Source organism: Adiantum capillus-veneris, chromosome 25 (genome assembly GCF_014529385.1).
Source record: "Adiantum capillus-veneris isolate H3 chromosome 25, ASM1452938v2, whole genome shotgun sequence".
NCBI lineage: Eukaryota > Viridiplantae > Streptophyta > Polypodiopsida > Polypodiales > Pteridaceae > Adiantum > Adiantum capillus-veneris.
In genome coordinates this window covers 85,771,325-85,790,004 of record NC_140955.1, presented here as the reverse complement: position 1 = coordinate 85,790,004, position 18,680 = coordinate 85,771,325, and the positions used below count along the sequence as shown (strand labels likewise).

Genomic DNA, 18,680 nt, shown 5'->3' with positions numbered 1-18,680 from the left:
AAAAGATCACTAATGAACTTCTTCAACTCACAGTTGAGGCCTCAAAAATCCCATTGAAGGACTTGGCAAACAAAGAATCCTTTAAACCACATCACAGAGAGATGGCTAAAATTCTCTTTGAAGCTAGAATTAAATGCAACTAGCCACTTCCTAAAGGTTGGATTCGCATATCTTCTTATTGTCACAAGTTGGCTAGGGCTAGACTCATTAGAGGAAGAAGAAAGTTGCATGATCTTGATACAAAAACCTGGAATGCCTTAACACCTTATGAGGTAGAAATGAAGACGGTACGCAAGGACCAACTTGAGCAGGAGGCTCTCTACCGTCTGATCCAGAGAGAGAATCAAGGGGGTTCTAGTGCACCATTGAGAGTGCTTTATAGACCTCCAAGGAAGAAGGCTCTCAACAAATGGAAGACATTTTGGTAGATTGATACGGCTCAATTGATCATAGGGGTATGCTGAAATTTTGGAAACGTTCCAAAATTCAAAGAAAAGGGGGAAGGAGATGTAAATGGTGTGAACAGCATCCAAACAAAGATTCAGATGGGCGGCTGGCCAGTTGGGTTGGTAATTACCAAGGCCACTTTGATAAACCGATACAATACACAATATTTCAAAGGCCTAGTCCGATGGCGATAAGTAGGGCTAACTACTCAATTTTATGAACTTCTCACTATCACTGCTTGATGTCTTGAAGCTCTTCATGCTCTTGTTCCTTTGTAACTCTCATCATTAAGCTCGGAGCAGACTTGGCTCACACTGTTGTACTTTGCTTACACTAATCTAAATACATGTTCCAATTCCAATTTCGAATATCAGTTTTCAATTTCAATCTGTATCTCAGTTCCAAGCTTTACATTTCATTTCAGTCTTTGTCTAATTGAATGTCTAAAGTCGTGATCTGACTTGAACTACCTCTAAGTGACCAACCTAGAGTAGTTGTCATAAGTGATTAGCTCATTCCAACGATTGTCTATGACTTGTTAGTATTAAATTAGCAAGGCTAATCAACTTTGTAGCCTGGAATTGGAGCTGATCTCTTCAGATAGCTGATTCCAGTGTTAGAATTTACAGCTAGTGGTAAGTCATCAGTTCAGTCAGAGAAACTGGGATAGAAGGTGAAAATTGGACTAGAATAGTTAACTGAACTAGAATAGTATGAGAAATATACTGGATGACTGGAAAAGTGTTTACAGTTTTAGATTCAGACTCATAGTTCATGAATAACTAGTACAGGGTATATCAGACTGAAGCTCAATTGACTACATTAGTTATGATTACAAAGTGGAGTTACAGGCGAAGAGATTGTAGCTCAGGAACTGCTTAGGAAGCTAAAACCAAGAAAACTAAGTGAAAAGCCAAAAGACAAGCAACCCGATTACAATGTAATGGGTCCTATTTATAGCTTCTAGCAATTACTGTAGTAATTGGCGTGGTAATTATTGTTGTGTGAAAAATGCACTGTCCGGCTTCTAGGAGATAGTTTTCGCCTGTTGGAGCTGTCTTCGCCTTCTACATCCTTCCCTCCTCTCTTGAATTTTGGTATAACTCCAAAATTTCTGAAAAATCTACTACCTGATTCTAAAACGATGTTGAGGAATCCGTCTGAGTTTCTGGTTGAGTGCCAAACCCTAAACCCTAAACCCTAAACCCATTTGTCTGTTTGGTGAGTTGGCCGATGTTCCTCCTAAGTCAGTCGATGTTCCTCATGATAGTACCACTCTGAAGCTACTAGCTCTACTGGTATTGCTAGCTTTATGCCATATTTCATGCTTGTTGAGTTCTTAACACCCCTATAATTGTAATTCCAAGGGTGTCCACCCAAAGAAATTCTAGCGCCTCACTGGAAAAATCCACCGTCTGATTCTGAGATGGAACTACCCAATATCCTTCCACTGAACCCGCTTCCTCTTGCCCTTCTTTTGTGCTGGTGCTTCAGAAGATCCAATGCCAGCATTGTCCTTCTGGAAGTCGATAAATGGCCTCCTACTCAAGCTGATCCCGCCTTGCTGTGGACATTTCCAATTCATAAGGTGTGAGAGGATTATATGTTTTGGTGTCGGGATCATACATCGTACGTCTACCCTTTGTCAGACGGCATCGGGCCAAGTTATGACAATGCAAAGTTGTATGGATCCATCCTTCTGGGAGAGGTTGATTTGTTTTAATCCTAGCTTCAAAGAGTATCTCAACCATTTCTCTGTACTGTGGCCCCAAACCTGGTTTAGCCGTAATACCCTTTTCAAGAATTTTAGAGGACTCCACAGTGAGTTGAAGCAGTTGATTTGTGACCTTGGTAAGACCTTTGAGCTGGGTTTTCCATTGTCCCATACAGAGCTTGATCCTCTACATTTCTTCTTGTAGCTCTTAGACATCATCTAATTGAAGAGCATCATTGATCAGCATTTGCCAGGTTTTCCATTCTACAATGGCCCGCTCATACCAATCTTGAAGATCACCAGTGATGTTATAGTATGTGAGCCAGTCCACTGGTTCCAGATGTTGAGGATACAAGACTAGGAAAAATCTAGGCATCTCAGTTTCCCTACCAGACAAGGCATACAGGAGAACTGGGGAATCAGGTACAAATTCTAAAAAAATTAGAACAGTCTGGTTCTCCTGCTGTATCATCTTCCTGGTGACTGTAACCGCTGGAACAATCTTCGAAGAGCAGTTGCATGTGCCCCTACTACCATTTGAGTTTGTGGTTCCTTATTGCTAGAAGCTTGATCTTCAATCATAGCTTGTACCCTCTGGTCCAAAACTCCTATGGCAATTTGCATTTGTAGTAGGACTTCTTTCAGTTGGTTTCTGACCTCTTTCATACACTTGGATGTGGGCCTATTCCCAAGCATGAGCTCTAATTCAATGGCTAAGGAATGACAATCTACAGTAGACTACTGTTGCCACTGTGCATTGACCAGCTTACCATCAGAGGTTAGTGCCCATTCAGGTACTCTCTCTAGCAACTGAATTCTGCTAGGATGCTCAGGCAGTTGGCACACCTCTTGATCATGGAAAGCGGCTGATTTCCAATGTTGGACCATTTCTCTGGCGCCAACATATAACCTCTGAAAATGTTCCAAATCAGAAAGAAGAACATCATCCTCCAAATACACCCTGGTTATTGGAGCTTGCTGATGTCTTAGCCTTTTGTTCAGTGTGATGAGCTGCAATGAATGTTGCTCATCACCTTTCAAATTCTCAAGCTTTAATGGAAAGCTTATCACCTACTCCAAGCTTGTGAGAAGGGAGGCCTACACCAACAACTCTTGGCTTAGTGATGCAAATCCAACCAAGAGCCAAGCTTCAATGCATGCTCATCTCCTCTACCATGCTAATTACTAAGATTTAGCTTTCCCTTTCTCATCTGCACAGTGCTGTGATTGGTGTACTCGGGAGTCTTCAGTGTTGCATCTTTGCTGATTTTTGGCCCCTTGATCTCCCGATTGCTGATCCTTATACTGGTCTGGTTGGTCCGAGTGGGTCGACTGCCCCCTATGGTAGCTGATCCACCCGCACCAGATCTTGGAGATGGTGATGGAGGAGAGTCATTATCATCATTGTGCATGTCTGCCGGCTCATCCTTCTCCTCTTCATCCTTCTCTTCTGCTTTCTCATAATCCTCATCAAGGTCATTCTGGTTCTCTATATAGTCCATAATGGCTTGATTTGCCAAAGCACTGTTATACTCAGAAAGTTATCCTGCAAATCACTTTGCATGGTTTCCATGAGCACCCTCAGATTATCCATATAAAAGACGGTGTTGCCTTCTGGATTCAAAATATCAGCCAAATTATTATATATATATATCTTTCTATTAAATAGGATTTCAATGCAGTGTGGCTGGTCAATAATGAGTTGAATTCAATTCTCTTCATCCTTAGCATAGTTTCAAATCTGTCAACAACTCTCTTAGCCTCTGCCTTTTCTTCTCTCAACTGCCTCATCTCAAACTCAATCTTTGTCAGCTTACCTTCCAGCGTCTGAATTGTCCTGGTTGAATGATTTTCAAGAACAATATGCCTCAAGGACTGTGCCCCTATATCCTGTTTTAACTTTTCAACTTGCTGCTCACTGTTCCTCAATTCAAGTTGTAAGTTGGTCACTTCAGCAGTGGATGCTGAGGCATCCATCATTTGTCCCAATGCATGGATAATTGTATTCCAGGATGACTGGATTAGCATTGAGCAACCATCATTGATCGTTGCTGGGTCAGAGGCAATTGGCTCATAAACTATAACAAGAGCCATATATGGTAGTGTGGTATAATCAAGTTTGTGCAGAATCAATCGTTCTTTGAGAGGATGAGTCTGCAGTTGTTGTAATTTATCCCTTTTGGTTAAGGCCAAAGCCATTTCACTGAGAGGGATAGTAGAATTACCAAGTGGGCTAGCAGGCACATCAGACCTTTTCCCTTATCAGTGTGTACTGTTGAGCACTGGTCTTGTCAGGCTGGTCTTTTCCAGGATTGGTGACTGCTGAACTCTACTTAGTTTGTTGGCTAATCCCAATAGTAGTCTTTGCTGGAGGTTGGTGTGTCTAGCCGGCTAGTTTGCTAGAGATTTTTCAATAGACACATTTTTGACTTGACTTTCTAGCTGCTTTAAGAGAGCACTACTCTTAGCTAATGTAGTTTTTGGTCTCTTAGAGCTGTCAGCTTCCTCCTGCGTGTCCTTTCTCTTTTGACCAGTAAGAGCCAACTGAGTGCCTGGGTTTTCTTCATTAGAGGATAAGTCAACATTTGTTAGTTGTTAGGATGGGTTTCTGACTCCACGCCATCTGGGGAAGTTGCTCAGTAGAGAAAAGCTTCAACACAAACCGGTAAGCAACTGGAACGTCCAGACCTGCTACTGAAACCCCTTGCGCATTGGCCACAATAGCTAAAACTAGGGTTAGAGGAGTCATGTCTGCTACTGTGGGTTTGCCCATCCTCTAACATATATCACATGTTTTACAAAAGCTTCTGACATGAGCTATTAAAGTTTGCCACCACAAACCTACCTGCAAAATTTTCTTGTAAGTGATATCAGCAGAGAAATGTCCTCCAGAATCCCCATATGCGCCTCTGAAATTACTTGCATTCTACCTTCCATAGGTACACATCTTCGAAGAACTCCATCTACTCCTAGTCTGTAAAGTGATCCGCCAATGATGATGCACTTCAGACTCTTAATAATCAGTGCCTTCTTCTGATTCTGCGTCCAGTTGTCTGGAAATCTCCCCTTAGAAAGAAATTGATATACATCGTACAACTCTGGATCAAGTGTTTCTTCAGCTGTTATCTGAATTAGTTTTGCATCCACTGGCTCATCTCTAAAAGATGCTTCAGAGTAGCCATCCGTACTTCTGGACAAGAAATCAACACCACAATGGGTTTTACTAGGCTTATAAAAAATGCAAAACTCAAATTCCATCAGGAACATCGTCCACCTTATCAATCTGCCTTGAAGAATGACTTTGTTGATAAAAAATAATAATGCCTGATGATCCACATAAAAATGAAATAGCTTGCCCAACAAATAGTGTCAAAATTTGGTAGCACCGAAAACCATTCCTAAGACTTCTCTTTCATTATTGGTATACCCTTGTTCAGCCTGACTGCATCTTCGACTGGCAAAATATACTGGATAATCAGTTCTTCCTTTTGGCTGAGCCAATTTTTTTTCCCATCTCCAGTCCTGAAGCATCAACATGTACATGAAAAATGACATCCCAATTCGGTTGTCAAAGTACTAGCTTACTAATAATAGCATTCTTTAGACTCTGAAAACTTTCCTCACATTCAGCAGTCCAACTGAACTTGTTGGTCTTCTTTGTGAGTTCATACAAAGGCAATGCCTGGGAAGCAAACTTGTGCACAAATTTTCTATAAAAATTGATATATCCCAAGAAATAATATTCTGATGGATTGTGAGGCGCCTTGGCCTATTGGACACACTGAATCTTGTCATTGGCCATTTCTATACCATTCATGGACACTACATGTCCCAGTAGCTGTCCTTTCTAGACCAAGAAAACAGATTTGAATGGGTTCAAAGAGATCCGCTTTTCTTGACAGTGCTGGAAAACCATTCCTAGAAAAAGTAAATGCTTCTCCTCTGTTGAATATACAGTGAAGTCATCCATGAAGATAGCAAGGAATCGGTGGAGAAATTCACTGAATATTTCCATCATACATCATTGAAAAGTCGTTGGAGTGTTGCAAAGATCAAATGACATCACCGGATACATGAATGCTCCCCACTCAGTAATGAAGGTCGTTTTACTACGATCCTTAGGAGTAATCTGTAACTAGTTATAACCACTGTAACCATCCATGACGCTATACATCTCATAACCTATAATTTTGTCAAGCAGCATGTCTGTAAAAGGTAAGGGAAATGGATCCTTGATGGTCTGAGCATTCAGCTTCCGATAATCCACACAGACTTGAAGCTTTCCATTCTGCTTAGATACCACCACAATGGGAAATAACCAATCACTATTGGCTACTTCAGTAATGAATCGAGCCTTCCGAAGGTTATCAATCTTATCTCTTCCTTGACCTTCTTAGCATAATTGGGATTCATTCTGTACCTTTGCAACCGTACTGGTCTAACATCTGGTTTCAATTGTATTCGATGTTGACATACCTCTGGATCTACTCCCTTGAGATCATTATGTTCCCATGTGAACACATCTCTGTAGTGTTGAAACATGTGTTGGGCCTTTTCTTTCATTACTGGATTCAAATGCTTGTTGACTTTGATCATTTTAGGATTTTCCTCCGAACCCAGATTCCATTCCTCTACTTCCAGATCATATGGAAGCAACCAGTTAGGCCCACCACCTTTTTGTTTGGTTGACTCCTCAGCATAATTCCAAGACAATCCTCTGAGCTCCGAACCACTATTTTGAATTTCTATGACGTCTATAGAATATTCTTGTTCAGAAGCCGCTGGTATACTAAAATCAACTGGGTCTTCTGGTCTTCCAATTAGCTGTTTTCTTCAAGTGATTTCAAGCTTGTACCATGAATTTCACAAAGTTTTGACCACTTACCAACGTTTTTAGCTCTTTTTTATCCTAAATGCTGAGTTTCCCAATTCCCTTCGTGTATTGATTTTTGCACAGGTCCAATTTTGATGGAACTTGCTTAAAAGTTGTACTATAACCCTAATAGACCCTAGGGATTGAAAAATGAGTAAAATATCCCTTCTAGTGAGATTTTTATCTTCAGTGCACCAAAATCAAATCTCTTTCAGATTTTAATATTTTTTATTGTTTTCTTCACAGATTGATTTTCCCACGAGTTTTAGGAATTATCCACACCCTGGTTTCAAGTTTTAGGCCGATTTGACTTTTCCTTGTTGATTTTCTCTCAAGTCTACATTTTTTTAAAAATGTTTGGGCTTGGCTAAGTGTTTTACTGATCCAAATGCTTTCAAAATCAATGAGGATAGTCTAAACAAGTTGGTCTACCACCTGGCAAGTTCAATTTTTTAGTTTTAGTCTCAGAAACCCCCTGTCTATCTTTAGTGCGCAAAGATAGACTTTGTCAATTTTTTTGGTTTTCTTTAATGCACCTTTTACCAGATGCACTCCTGATGGTTTTCTACTTACCCTACTCCTACTGAACATAAAAAAAGAGTGCAAAAAGTGGAAATGCAACTTTCAGTCTCAAATCCCTACTTTCTGTCTAGGTAACACCCTTACCGACCAGTAGCTAGTCTCAAGGATCCTATACCTAGTCGTTCTACTATCTAAAGATCCCGAGGTCCTTATCGAGTGTCTCTACTCTCAAGCACCTCTCACCCATGATAAAGATAGAAAATGTGTTACTCTAGCTGAAAGTAGAGGAAGTAATGGAAATTCAAGTGAGTGTTTTGGGTTCTTCTCTAGTCTAAGTTGCCTTGCCCCCGACAATGGCTCCAAAATGTCAGTCGGTTGCCAAGCCTCACCATATCAATGCTAGCAAAGCGAGAACCACATACATAAAATGTCAATTTGTGGGACATAGCAAACCCAACTAGTGCATGGAGGCTACAAGAGATAGCAAATCTCTCAGAAAACCCAAGTCTATGTCACTTCTACTTATCTAATTCTCAAGTGTGTGCCAGACACCAAAAGATACTTTCTCTTCGGCTCAATTAGAGGAATTATTGATGTTAGACTCCATTGCGAGGGGGGATGTTAATGATTACACTGCTTTGCTACAAATCACAATTTGGAATATATGGTTTGCGGCAAGTACATTCACATATTTGCTTGCCACGCTTGTGGATGGTGTAAAATAGTTCATAGGCCCACTGCCAGGTGCCACAAAGCTCCCTATGTTGGATGGCAGATGCGACACTTGTGATGTAAAAACATAACGGATGTGTAGGGCGTTGTTGGTGCAGGGTCGGCTATCGGTTGCCGATTTCTTATGGATGTTGCATATTGGCGCTCTCATGTGTCAGTGTCAGGCAAGGTGAATCAATTTAAGGTGTAGTTTTTGCAAATGGGAAGCGAGAGAGATGTAGCTCATGAAGACTCAAGGCAAAATTTGTGTGAGGATAGCAAGAGTGTATGTGTGTGTGCACAATTGGTTAGCCATCATAATGTGAGTGTGTGTAGTTTCCTTTAGCAGGTATCCGAGAATAAAAAACTGAGATGAGTCTCCTTTTTTTTTAATATAAATCCTGTGAGAGTGGAGGTAAAGCTTATCAAGATAGTGGTGGATTTTAAGGGCGAGCGACGGTTTTGTGAGGTTAGGAAAAAGGGTGGGTGTAGAAAGAAAAAAAAATGTAAATTTTTTGTGGTTGTCAATATAGTTTACTCACCATTGTGAGTTTTGCCCAAAGAAAAAGAAGACAAAATGGTGGGTGTAGAAAGAAAAAAAAAAGATTAAGTGGCTGAGATTTTTGGTGATTCTTAGGCTACATAAGAAGCCACTCTCAATCTGCATGGCAATCATACCAATGGTTGAATATGGCAGCATGGGGCTTGGGCTTGGTAGGTGAAAGCTACTTGTATTTGACTCAATGCATCAATGAGCATTCAATTGCATTTATGGATATACAGTTCAACCATTGGTACAATTGCCATTCAGATTGAGAGCCATACCTAGCTATGAATTATTCAAGAATAAACATCTTGCATCCAAGTAAATATGAAAAATTAAAAGTAGAAGAAAACAAAAATTAACAACATAATCATAAAACACACTTAGCTTTAATAGATTGACTCTAAAGTTCTCTGTATCTATACATACATGCAAAGCCAAGGAGCATGTCCATTGCTCTGATACCATCGCTACAAACAGGAGCATAGAGAGCCAACCAAAATAAAGAAATAGCATGCCATAGGTGATATAATCCATCAATCTGCATATCTAAATAGTCGCCCGAGCACCTAATCAATGTTATACGTGATGAGAGAGAGATAGAGAGTGTGAGAGAGCATGAGAGTGCGTGCAGATATACCTCCTAGAGTGAAGTGCTACGCTGGCACGATGAGAGAGAAGAGAGGAGAGGAGAGAAGAATAGACATGGGCACTGGTCTCCTCGTGCAAGAGTCAGCGTGTCCCTCTTACACATATTTAATTTATAGATAGAGGTCGTGCTCAAAATTGGTTACATCAGTTCACACTCAAGCATAAAATTAGTCACTGCTCATAAAGAGCTCAATACAATAATAAACAACTATCTACATCTCAACTTATGAATGAACCATAAAATGCTAAGGGTTGCCACGTAATCCAATGGTGGTAGTTTTATTTCAATCAATTGCTATCGCTTTATTGTCCTGCATGTACCAGTTCGTTGATCTACTAGCACAACACCCGACAAGTGATCATATTTCCACATATCAATTTTAACATTGCGGTGCTCAAAAAATAAATCAAATAATCCATGACAATTTATCAAAAATATCAATTCCAGTACATGTAGCTTGTGGTTTGGTTACGTCGTCTAGTGGTCCCCTTCTCTCTCTCTCTCTCTCTCTCTCTCTCTCTCTCTCTCTCTCTCACACACACACACACACACACACACACACACACACACACACACACACACACACACACACAGGGAGAGCATGACCCACCCTAGTCAGACCCATGTATTAACATCCATGTTTGGAAGTTAGATTATAGCAAGCTAGGGCCTTGGGTTGTTTCGAAGTGGAAAATGTGGTCACAAGGCGAACACTTTCAGATACAACACTATGTGGGCATACACACAAATGTGTTCACATGGCTAAATGACACCTACAATACTATGTGCACGTATAAATGCACGCTATATATTACTTTTATAGTCTCGAGGGGTAAGATGGCATCATCACAATTTAATGGTCAGCAACAAACTTTCTTCACCCCCTATGATCTAAGAGTGATTTAATGACTCCTCTTTTCCATCCTATATACCCGAAAGATCATCACTTGTTCTTCTTTCTAAAAATGGGATGGAGATAGCTTCCACCTTTGTGATTTTTTTGTACAAAAGAGAGGATGAGCAATGAAAGGAGAATCATTATACTCTTCACCCTTTTAGATATGTTTTTGTCATTTACTATTTGGTCTTCACTAATTCCTGCTATATAAATTTTGGTTTCCTTTGTGTGATTGTTTCTAGGGTTTAGCTTCCAGAATGGTGTGGTAATTATAAGACATTTCTTAGCACATTGGGGTGCTATCTCTTTGTGTTATTTTCTCTTTTGTGTTGCAAGTCATGCAATTTTACACGCATTCTTGAATTCTTGAAAGGGCTACACTATATTATCTCGACGGATCGTTGTAATGTATCCTAGTGGGGATACTTGTATACACACCCTAAACATTTTGTTGATCTTGCTTTTGTTAGAGACTCAGCATGAAACCACTAAGGCAAGGATAATGATTTTTAGGCATGGAATGGTTTTAGCCATAACATCGAATGAATCCACATAAAGAATGAATTAAAAGGAGGTTTTTGGGTTTTGGGGCATAATGATTCGCTACTATTTGTACAAAGTTTAGGCATTTTTTGTTCCTGATTGTTTGCAGTTTGCAATCTATGCAACATTTCAAGTTTGCAATTTATGCATATTTTTAGTTTTATGCAATGTATAGTTTGATGCAGTAGTGCAGGTGCATGTAGGTTGTGATTCTATACATTCTTGAGATAATGAAATATGTAGGTTCAAGCAATGTGCAATTTCAAGTTGTAGGTTCCTGCAATATTGTGAATGGCATTGGTATGACTCACAAAAATTTTATGGAGAGCCTTCATTTTTTTCAAGAAGTATCATGTATATTGTGCCTTGTTCCTTGGATATTCAAGCAATGATATAGAAGAAGAAGCACGTGATTTGTGGAAATAATGGTCACTGCATAAAAGAGTGCCCTTACATGTGCAAGCCTTGCAAGAAGGAGGATATATGTGTTGAAGAGTGCATTCCAAAATTGTGCGATAGCTATATTCGATTAAATGTTTTCAAAATGCATCATTTTATGATGATGAATTTTACAAAACAAAAGAGGATTTGGAAGAAGTTTTTAAATTTTATGATGACGCACACAAATGGCATAAAGGTTGTGTGGAAAAGAGAAGGAAGTCATGTTCAAATGCATTACACATGTCAATGTTGCAAGAAGCAATTAACAATGTACTAGAGGGGTATGGAGATGATTTTGGAGAGTTTTCAACAATCCTTTGATGTTTCTTACCTAAAGAAACCTAAAGAAGTCAAGCTTCACATGTTTGAAAATTTATTCTATTGTTTCCTAGATTTCAAAACTAAAATCTATACACTCCAATTTATGATGAAAAGAAGTCTTGAAGGAATGAGATGTTGTTCATAGAAGTCCAAAAGAAGTTAAAAAGGCAATGGTGGAAGAAAGAGGAAGTTGGAGCAACTCAAAAGCCAAAAGGATCAAGCCAAGAGGATTGTCACTCTATCAGATGGGGTTGATCTTATTATCTCTCATTGCTTCTTTATGTTCATGATTGATGACTTGAGTTATGTTTTGCAACAACAATATCTCTTTATTGGATTGCTTTAGGGAGCACACTGACGAGGTCTTTATTTGTGACCATGGATGGTATGGAGCTTGGGGTTCAAGACATGGTGACAAGCCTTGGCTGGGTGGAAGGAGAAGCATTACAATTTTATAATGTATTTATATATCATTGAGAAATTTTTCATGATTTGTGCATACTTCCTATGCTTATTTGTGACTATTTTTGAGGATTATTGCTATGGATAATTATCAAACATTTCCAAACATTTTAAGGCACAAAGCTCTTTGCTATATTTGTTGTTTATGCTTTCAGTCATGCAATTTTATATGAATCCTTGAATAGTTGAGATGATTGAATCGTTGCATTTGGAGGGTTTTCTGGAATTTTTTCCTACTTGGAGTAGTGAATGCCCACTCTTAAACACAACAAGTCATATTTACATCAAAAGAGGTAATATGGAAATCATATAAAAAAGTAATCACTGACTACACATGGTTGTACAAAGAGAGAATGCAAAAACTACGACTTTCAACTCCAAAAACCTATGTGAGATAGGTGGCATCCCTATAAGAAGTTTTTTTTTCCTAGACCTCAACACCTCACAAATAAACATCAACAAGAAGGTGAAAAGTAGCATACAAGAGCATGTTTTGTGCTTTCAAATTGCAGTTCACGAAATAATTCCAAGACTTTGAGAGTGTTATAGCTAACTCAAGTTTATAACCCCAAAGACAAGCTGGTAACACCCAAATCTTAAACATCACTAACTCGAAATTGGATGGAAGATATGTGCAATAGTTGATTTCAAAGGATGTGTACTCAGGGAAAATTAAAAAATTTGAGGAAGAGTTTCCATTCTTGATTGACATTTCCAACATATAAGAAGCAAAGTTTCAAGACAACAACTTTTGACCAAAAGGAATAGACATTAAGAAGCATTTTCCCAAAAATAATTTCTTATAAAAAGGCAATCCTTTAGATTTGATGGAGCATGCAACTACATACCAAGAAGCTTGTTACCAATAAAGATGCCACAATTTCTTGAAACACGTAGCGAGATCAACAACATAGTCAAGGAAATAATAAAATTCTTTTAGAGCTTAAACCATCTCATGATTTTCAACCTATAGAAATGCCATTCCATAGATCGACACCCCCCGCCATAATGAATGATCAAAGGCATGCCTATATGTATATCACATAAAAAATTCCAATGTAATATAAAGAACCATATATAATCAGGCCACAAAATTTTTCAAGAAAACATAAGCTAGATGCTTTAAATGAGTGGAACAAAACAATTTTGTTGGAATATAAAACATTTTTAAAACCTCATTTGAACGAGGTTGGGTTTAAGAAGATTACATTACAAGGCCCAAATCACACCAAAACAAAGTATGAATTAGTGAAGCACACTTCACAAATTATGAGCAGAAGCTTTAAAACATTAACACTAGTTTGGTAATCTAACAGGACATAAAAGTGTTCTTTCAGAGTTTTGGAAAAAAATCAAATACTCCTATCATATGTATGTATCTTTAGAAGGCCTTACTTTAGCTCAAAGCTAAGACCACACTTTATGTGGAATACCATCATATTGCTAGGTGAACCCCATTTTAAACAAGCTAGAAAAATATCTAGACAAAGAGCCTATTTTTGGCCTTCTAAACGCCTTAGCACCACAAGGGTGAAAGTCGTTTAAATTTCTTTGGTAGACAAGTGTCCCGAGCTTTAAAAGTCTTAGCCTTTCGAATGCTATTGTCTACAACCTACATTCACTTTTGGGCATGTTTGAAAAAAGACTTTGATTAATAAAGGATAGGAATATGTGCATACAATTTCGGGTTCAGTCTTGTAGTAAGAATCTAAGTGAGATATTGCTTTGTTGAAGGGAGGAAACAATCAAATTTAGAGGGAGGTCAAAAATGGTGGGCAATTAGCCAATTGGAGGCGGGAGAGTGACCTGAGGTTTGGCACGAGAGGCTACGTCATATAGCTAGGAGAAGAATATTGCCTTTTTTTTATATGTTTGTGCTCGCATTGCACACAGCGAATAGCTCACATGTAGAGTGGCTCAACCCGAAGATTTCTATCTGTCTTGATGAGGTCATGAGGCCAAGGTCGCTCACTATTAGGTGCTTATTTGAGGCTGAGCTTGAATTGCTAACTTAAAGTGGGATCTACAAAGATTCAATCTAATGTGAGTAGAAAGAGCAAGTTTGATTCCATGATGTAAGGAATTGATAAAGGGTCCTTTCATTGAAGGACTTCAAAAAAAATCATCTCACTAAATTGTTTTATTATTTTTATGCTTATTAAATCTATCTTGTCTTATAAACAAGCATTAAAATATTCTTTTGTTTTAAGTTTTAATGTCTCTTTTCATTTTATTATTTTTATTACATATTTTTTCACAAAACTTGAGAATGATCAAATTCTTAATTTTACTATATCCTATGCCTATTAGATCTACCTTTTCCTATGAAAACGATTAAATTTTCTTTTGTTTTAATTTGGCAATGGGTCCCTTTAATGTTTTTATTACGTACAAAATTTTCACAAAATGTAAGAATTATCAAATTTGTTTATTTTTTATCTTTTGCAAATTAGACCTTCCTTTTCCTATGAAAACATCAAATTTTTTTCCCTTTGTTTTAATTTGGCAACGGGTCCCTTTATTTATTTTATTTCCTTTTTTGGCAAAACTCACAAATTGTGAGTGTTATATGAATTAAGACCAAAAAATCTACATATGTAGCCATGCTCGCACCGAGCCATGGCGTCAACCAAATCACCAAATACCAAGACCATATTCCAGATACATCAACTGAGAGGGGAGCCACCCCAAAATAGACCACCAGATTCCCACACAAAGGTAAAGCAGATTGGCTAAAAAGGGAACCACCCTCATAGAAGTAGCAACAACCTATGTGGTTGTGACTAGAAGTCCATCCTGTGTCATCGGGTAGGACACCACCCACAAAGGACCGCCGTCAGTGCCGAAAAACCGCATATCACAAGTAGGGTGGAGCCCGAAGCTCCATCACCGGCCACTCACCAAAAAGAACCATCCACCGAACCATCAAATTTGAACCTCTTGCAGTTCACCAAAGAACCATTCACCAAACTAAAGAACAATCACCAGATCTAGACCCTTCAAAGTACCAAAGACTCCACAAGAAGTGCTAGGAGTTGCCATGGAGCATAGGCAGAAGACCCCTCCACCTCCGACAAGCCAGATCCCGTCACCAACTCCCCATCCACACAAGGAACGTGCAAAAACCACCTAACAAAGATGCCTAAGTGAACACCCAACCACCAGCCTTTATAAAGGAGCCACGCCCTTTCAGGACCCTCCACCTGCCACCACAGGGACACCCCCACCTGCCACTCGAATGGTAGCCTACAGATGAAGACTCCAACATGTCTTTTCGTTGCTTGCCCTCCTCAAGAGGAGGCGGGAGGAGCGGCCTCTCCCAATAGCCAAAAATGTTGGGCACGGCAAGGAAAAACCACCGACAAAGGGGTTGAGACCGCCCAACCCCTCACCCCAGAGGAAAATGCATCCGCTTCTCTGCCCAAGTAGAAGACCATCCAACCATGCAAATCCCCCGCCCTACTGCAGAGCACCCTCGGGCCTCTTGCTCATGTGCACCTCGCAGGCTGCAGGGAGCCAAGCACGACTGCTCCATGAATCCTAAGTCTATACAAGGGCTATCCCTTATTTTGTTTTAGAAAAACCAATGTGAGCCTTTCAATTTTTTGTTTAAGTGGGGTCCTCCGTAACATATAAACCATTTGTGATTGTGTGTGTATAATGGACAATAAATTTTTTTATTAATATACAAAAAAGGTGAGAATGCACGAAGGCTTGCTAAATTAAGGAGAGATGAGGGAGAGTAAGTTTAGATATGTGCTCATAATCACATGGAAAATTTTTTGCATTTAAATATACAATTGTATGATCTATTATACAAATATAGTCACAAGTAGTTTATATATTACAAAGAGCCCCACTTAAATAATGTGAAAGGTGCACATTGCATATCAATATTTTGACATAAAATAAAATGAGAAAGAAGTAACATAAAAACAATAAAATTTAAAGTTAAAACACAAAAAGTATTTTACTGCTTTTTTAATAAGAAAATTACATTTAATAAACATAATAAAACAAGATAGTGAAATGATTTTTTTTTAATGAAAGGACCTTTATCAATACCTCATATCATGGGGTCAAACTCCTATGAAAACACTTTTTAATCCAAAAAGGTAAATGCAACTTTGAAAAATAACATTTAACAGACTATTAGTTCTTTTTACTCACAAGACTTTCAAGGTCCGTTGGGACACTTGTCAAGCAATGAAAATTGAACGACATTTATCCATAGTGCACTAAGGCCTTTAGCAGGCCAAAAATAACATGTGATTGTAAACACTCATTCATACTTGCTCCGCATAACTCTCATTCCCCTTGATGAAGGGTGTTATCTTTAGTAGGCCTTCGTGATTCCACCTTGTTTTTGTAAAAATCAATGAGTTCTTGACCAAAGTATATGGTTGTTCTAGGCCCAAAAAATTTCTTTTGAACATGGGATTAAGTACAAAAAAGGTGCATTTTTTGCATTTTGATGACCTATCATCAATATTTTCATGTGTACACCCATATCTTAATATATGCTTTCACTTTACACACTTTGGTTCTTTACTTTCATGTTCAAGCACAAAAAGTATCAAAAAGTGTCTTTCTAAGACAATTTGGAACACACCTATGAAGTACAAAAACTGCATGGATGAAAAAACTAGCTTCCACAATATAGCCTTCTATATGGCATATAAACCTATCAAGTTGGAACCGAATTGGAATTGTATACCTATATTTAGACCTAAGTTTGAATAGTACCAAATTTGTTTAGTGAAATTTAGCAATTTGGAGACAACATAGTATTTACTCAAAATGAGTGTGATTCAGGTAAGACGGAAAATCACTTCCACTTTTGTGTTGTAACACACTCAAAATCACCTTTTTCTTACAAAGACACTTCCAAAATATTCATCAAAATTTGAATTTCACTAGCAAATCAAGAGAAAGAATTTTTCATAAATGGGCCATAACCTCCAATACATAGGATTTCCATTTTGCAGAAGCATAAAAACACCTTTTGAACTACCCATGTTAGCTATGTATCACTTTAGAATTCACTAAGTTGTGTTTTAGGGTGATCTAATGCCAATTTCATGAAAATTAGCCAAAAAGAGCACACGTTGTTTTTGGCTTAAGTTAGGTTTAAAAATGTTAGTCAAAACCAACTCTAAAGGTGGAATCACTGCCCCAAAGAAATTCCAAGTTTTTTTCAAGTCATAAGCTAGCTTTGTGGATATAGAGCACTTTAGAACCTCATTGGCATCTCAAGCAATAATTCTAAAAAGTTGTGTTAAGAGGTCACAAAAGTGTCATGTTACCAATCTAGTGTTAATAGACAAACAAAGGTTAATAACAAAAAATATCCACAACCATGAATCTTGCCCATCAAAGCCATCTTTTCAAAAATAATAAACAATAGATGGGTAGCAATAGTAAATAAGAGAGGAGCTAAATGGCAACCTTGTCTATAAATGTGACTAGAGAGACCATAAATAAATAGATATGTATATTTTTATTTGCACATGCGAATGCAATTTTATGAAATCATTTGATTTTTGCAATTGTTTGAACCACTCAAATGAATCACAAACAATTTGTAATTCATCTTATTATGTGGGCTTTGTTGTGATCTTTAAAAACCAAATGTACAATGTGGATGCCTTTCAAAAATGTATTGTGAAACCCAACACCTTTTTTAAATGGGCATTGTAGCAGACAACATTGGACAATGCCATACTTTTCAGTTGAGCACCATCCAATGTTCTTATGATCATGTGGTTGGCTTGTGTTCACTATGCTATTCAGTTCTATGGTCTTACAAGGGTTCTTGTGGTCATAATCTAATCTAGACGCACAACTTGAACCACATTTCAGGGAAAGAAAAACTTGCTTCAAAGCCTTAATGTGAGGATCTTCATTGTGCTTTTCTCATTTCTAGAAGGTTAGTCAATGTTGAGTGCTGATCTACAAAGCATAAGTGAAAACATCCAAGAGCTACACTTATAGGCCTCTTGCAAGACTACCTATCATAGTCAAGAGGACTCCTTGACGAGCTCCAAATTCATAGCTTTGTCAAGGATCCTTTTGTGAATGTGAAGAGGCAACAACGGGCATTGGGATTTTTGCATCATCTTGTGGTGGGAATCGATCATAGGTCAGGTCATGGTCATCATTTTGAAAACAATGAGGCATACACTCAAAGTATGCTCTGAAGTGCACCTCATTGAGGATCTTGATTGATGATGCATGGACAAGTCGAGCATGGATATGAAGAAGCACGGACTGTCACCAAACATTACTTCAAAAGAAGGCATGATAACTATTGTGCATGACTCATTGATACACATATTTGGAGAGGTTGTCCTTGAGATAGCCATACCAAAACTCATCTCCGCCTTAGCAGAGGTAGAATTACATGGCATTTTACCTCTTGTAATGCCTGCCATGTCAACAACCCACTTACATGGTTGCTTCAAGAAGATAGATGAGAAGGTAGCACACAAGGCATGCATGTTGCATGACCTATCAATTATGTGGAACTTCACAACATTGTTGGGGAAGTAG

At 38.5% G+C, this 18,680-nt stretch overlaps 1 pseudogene; it reads left to right on the top strand.

The window, feature by feature from the left end:
• The first annotated feature begins 16,928 nt into the window (after nt 1-16,928).
• LOC147425206 (uncharacterized) lies at nt 16,929-18,680 on the top strand (annotated as a pseudogene).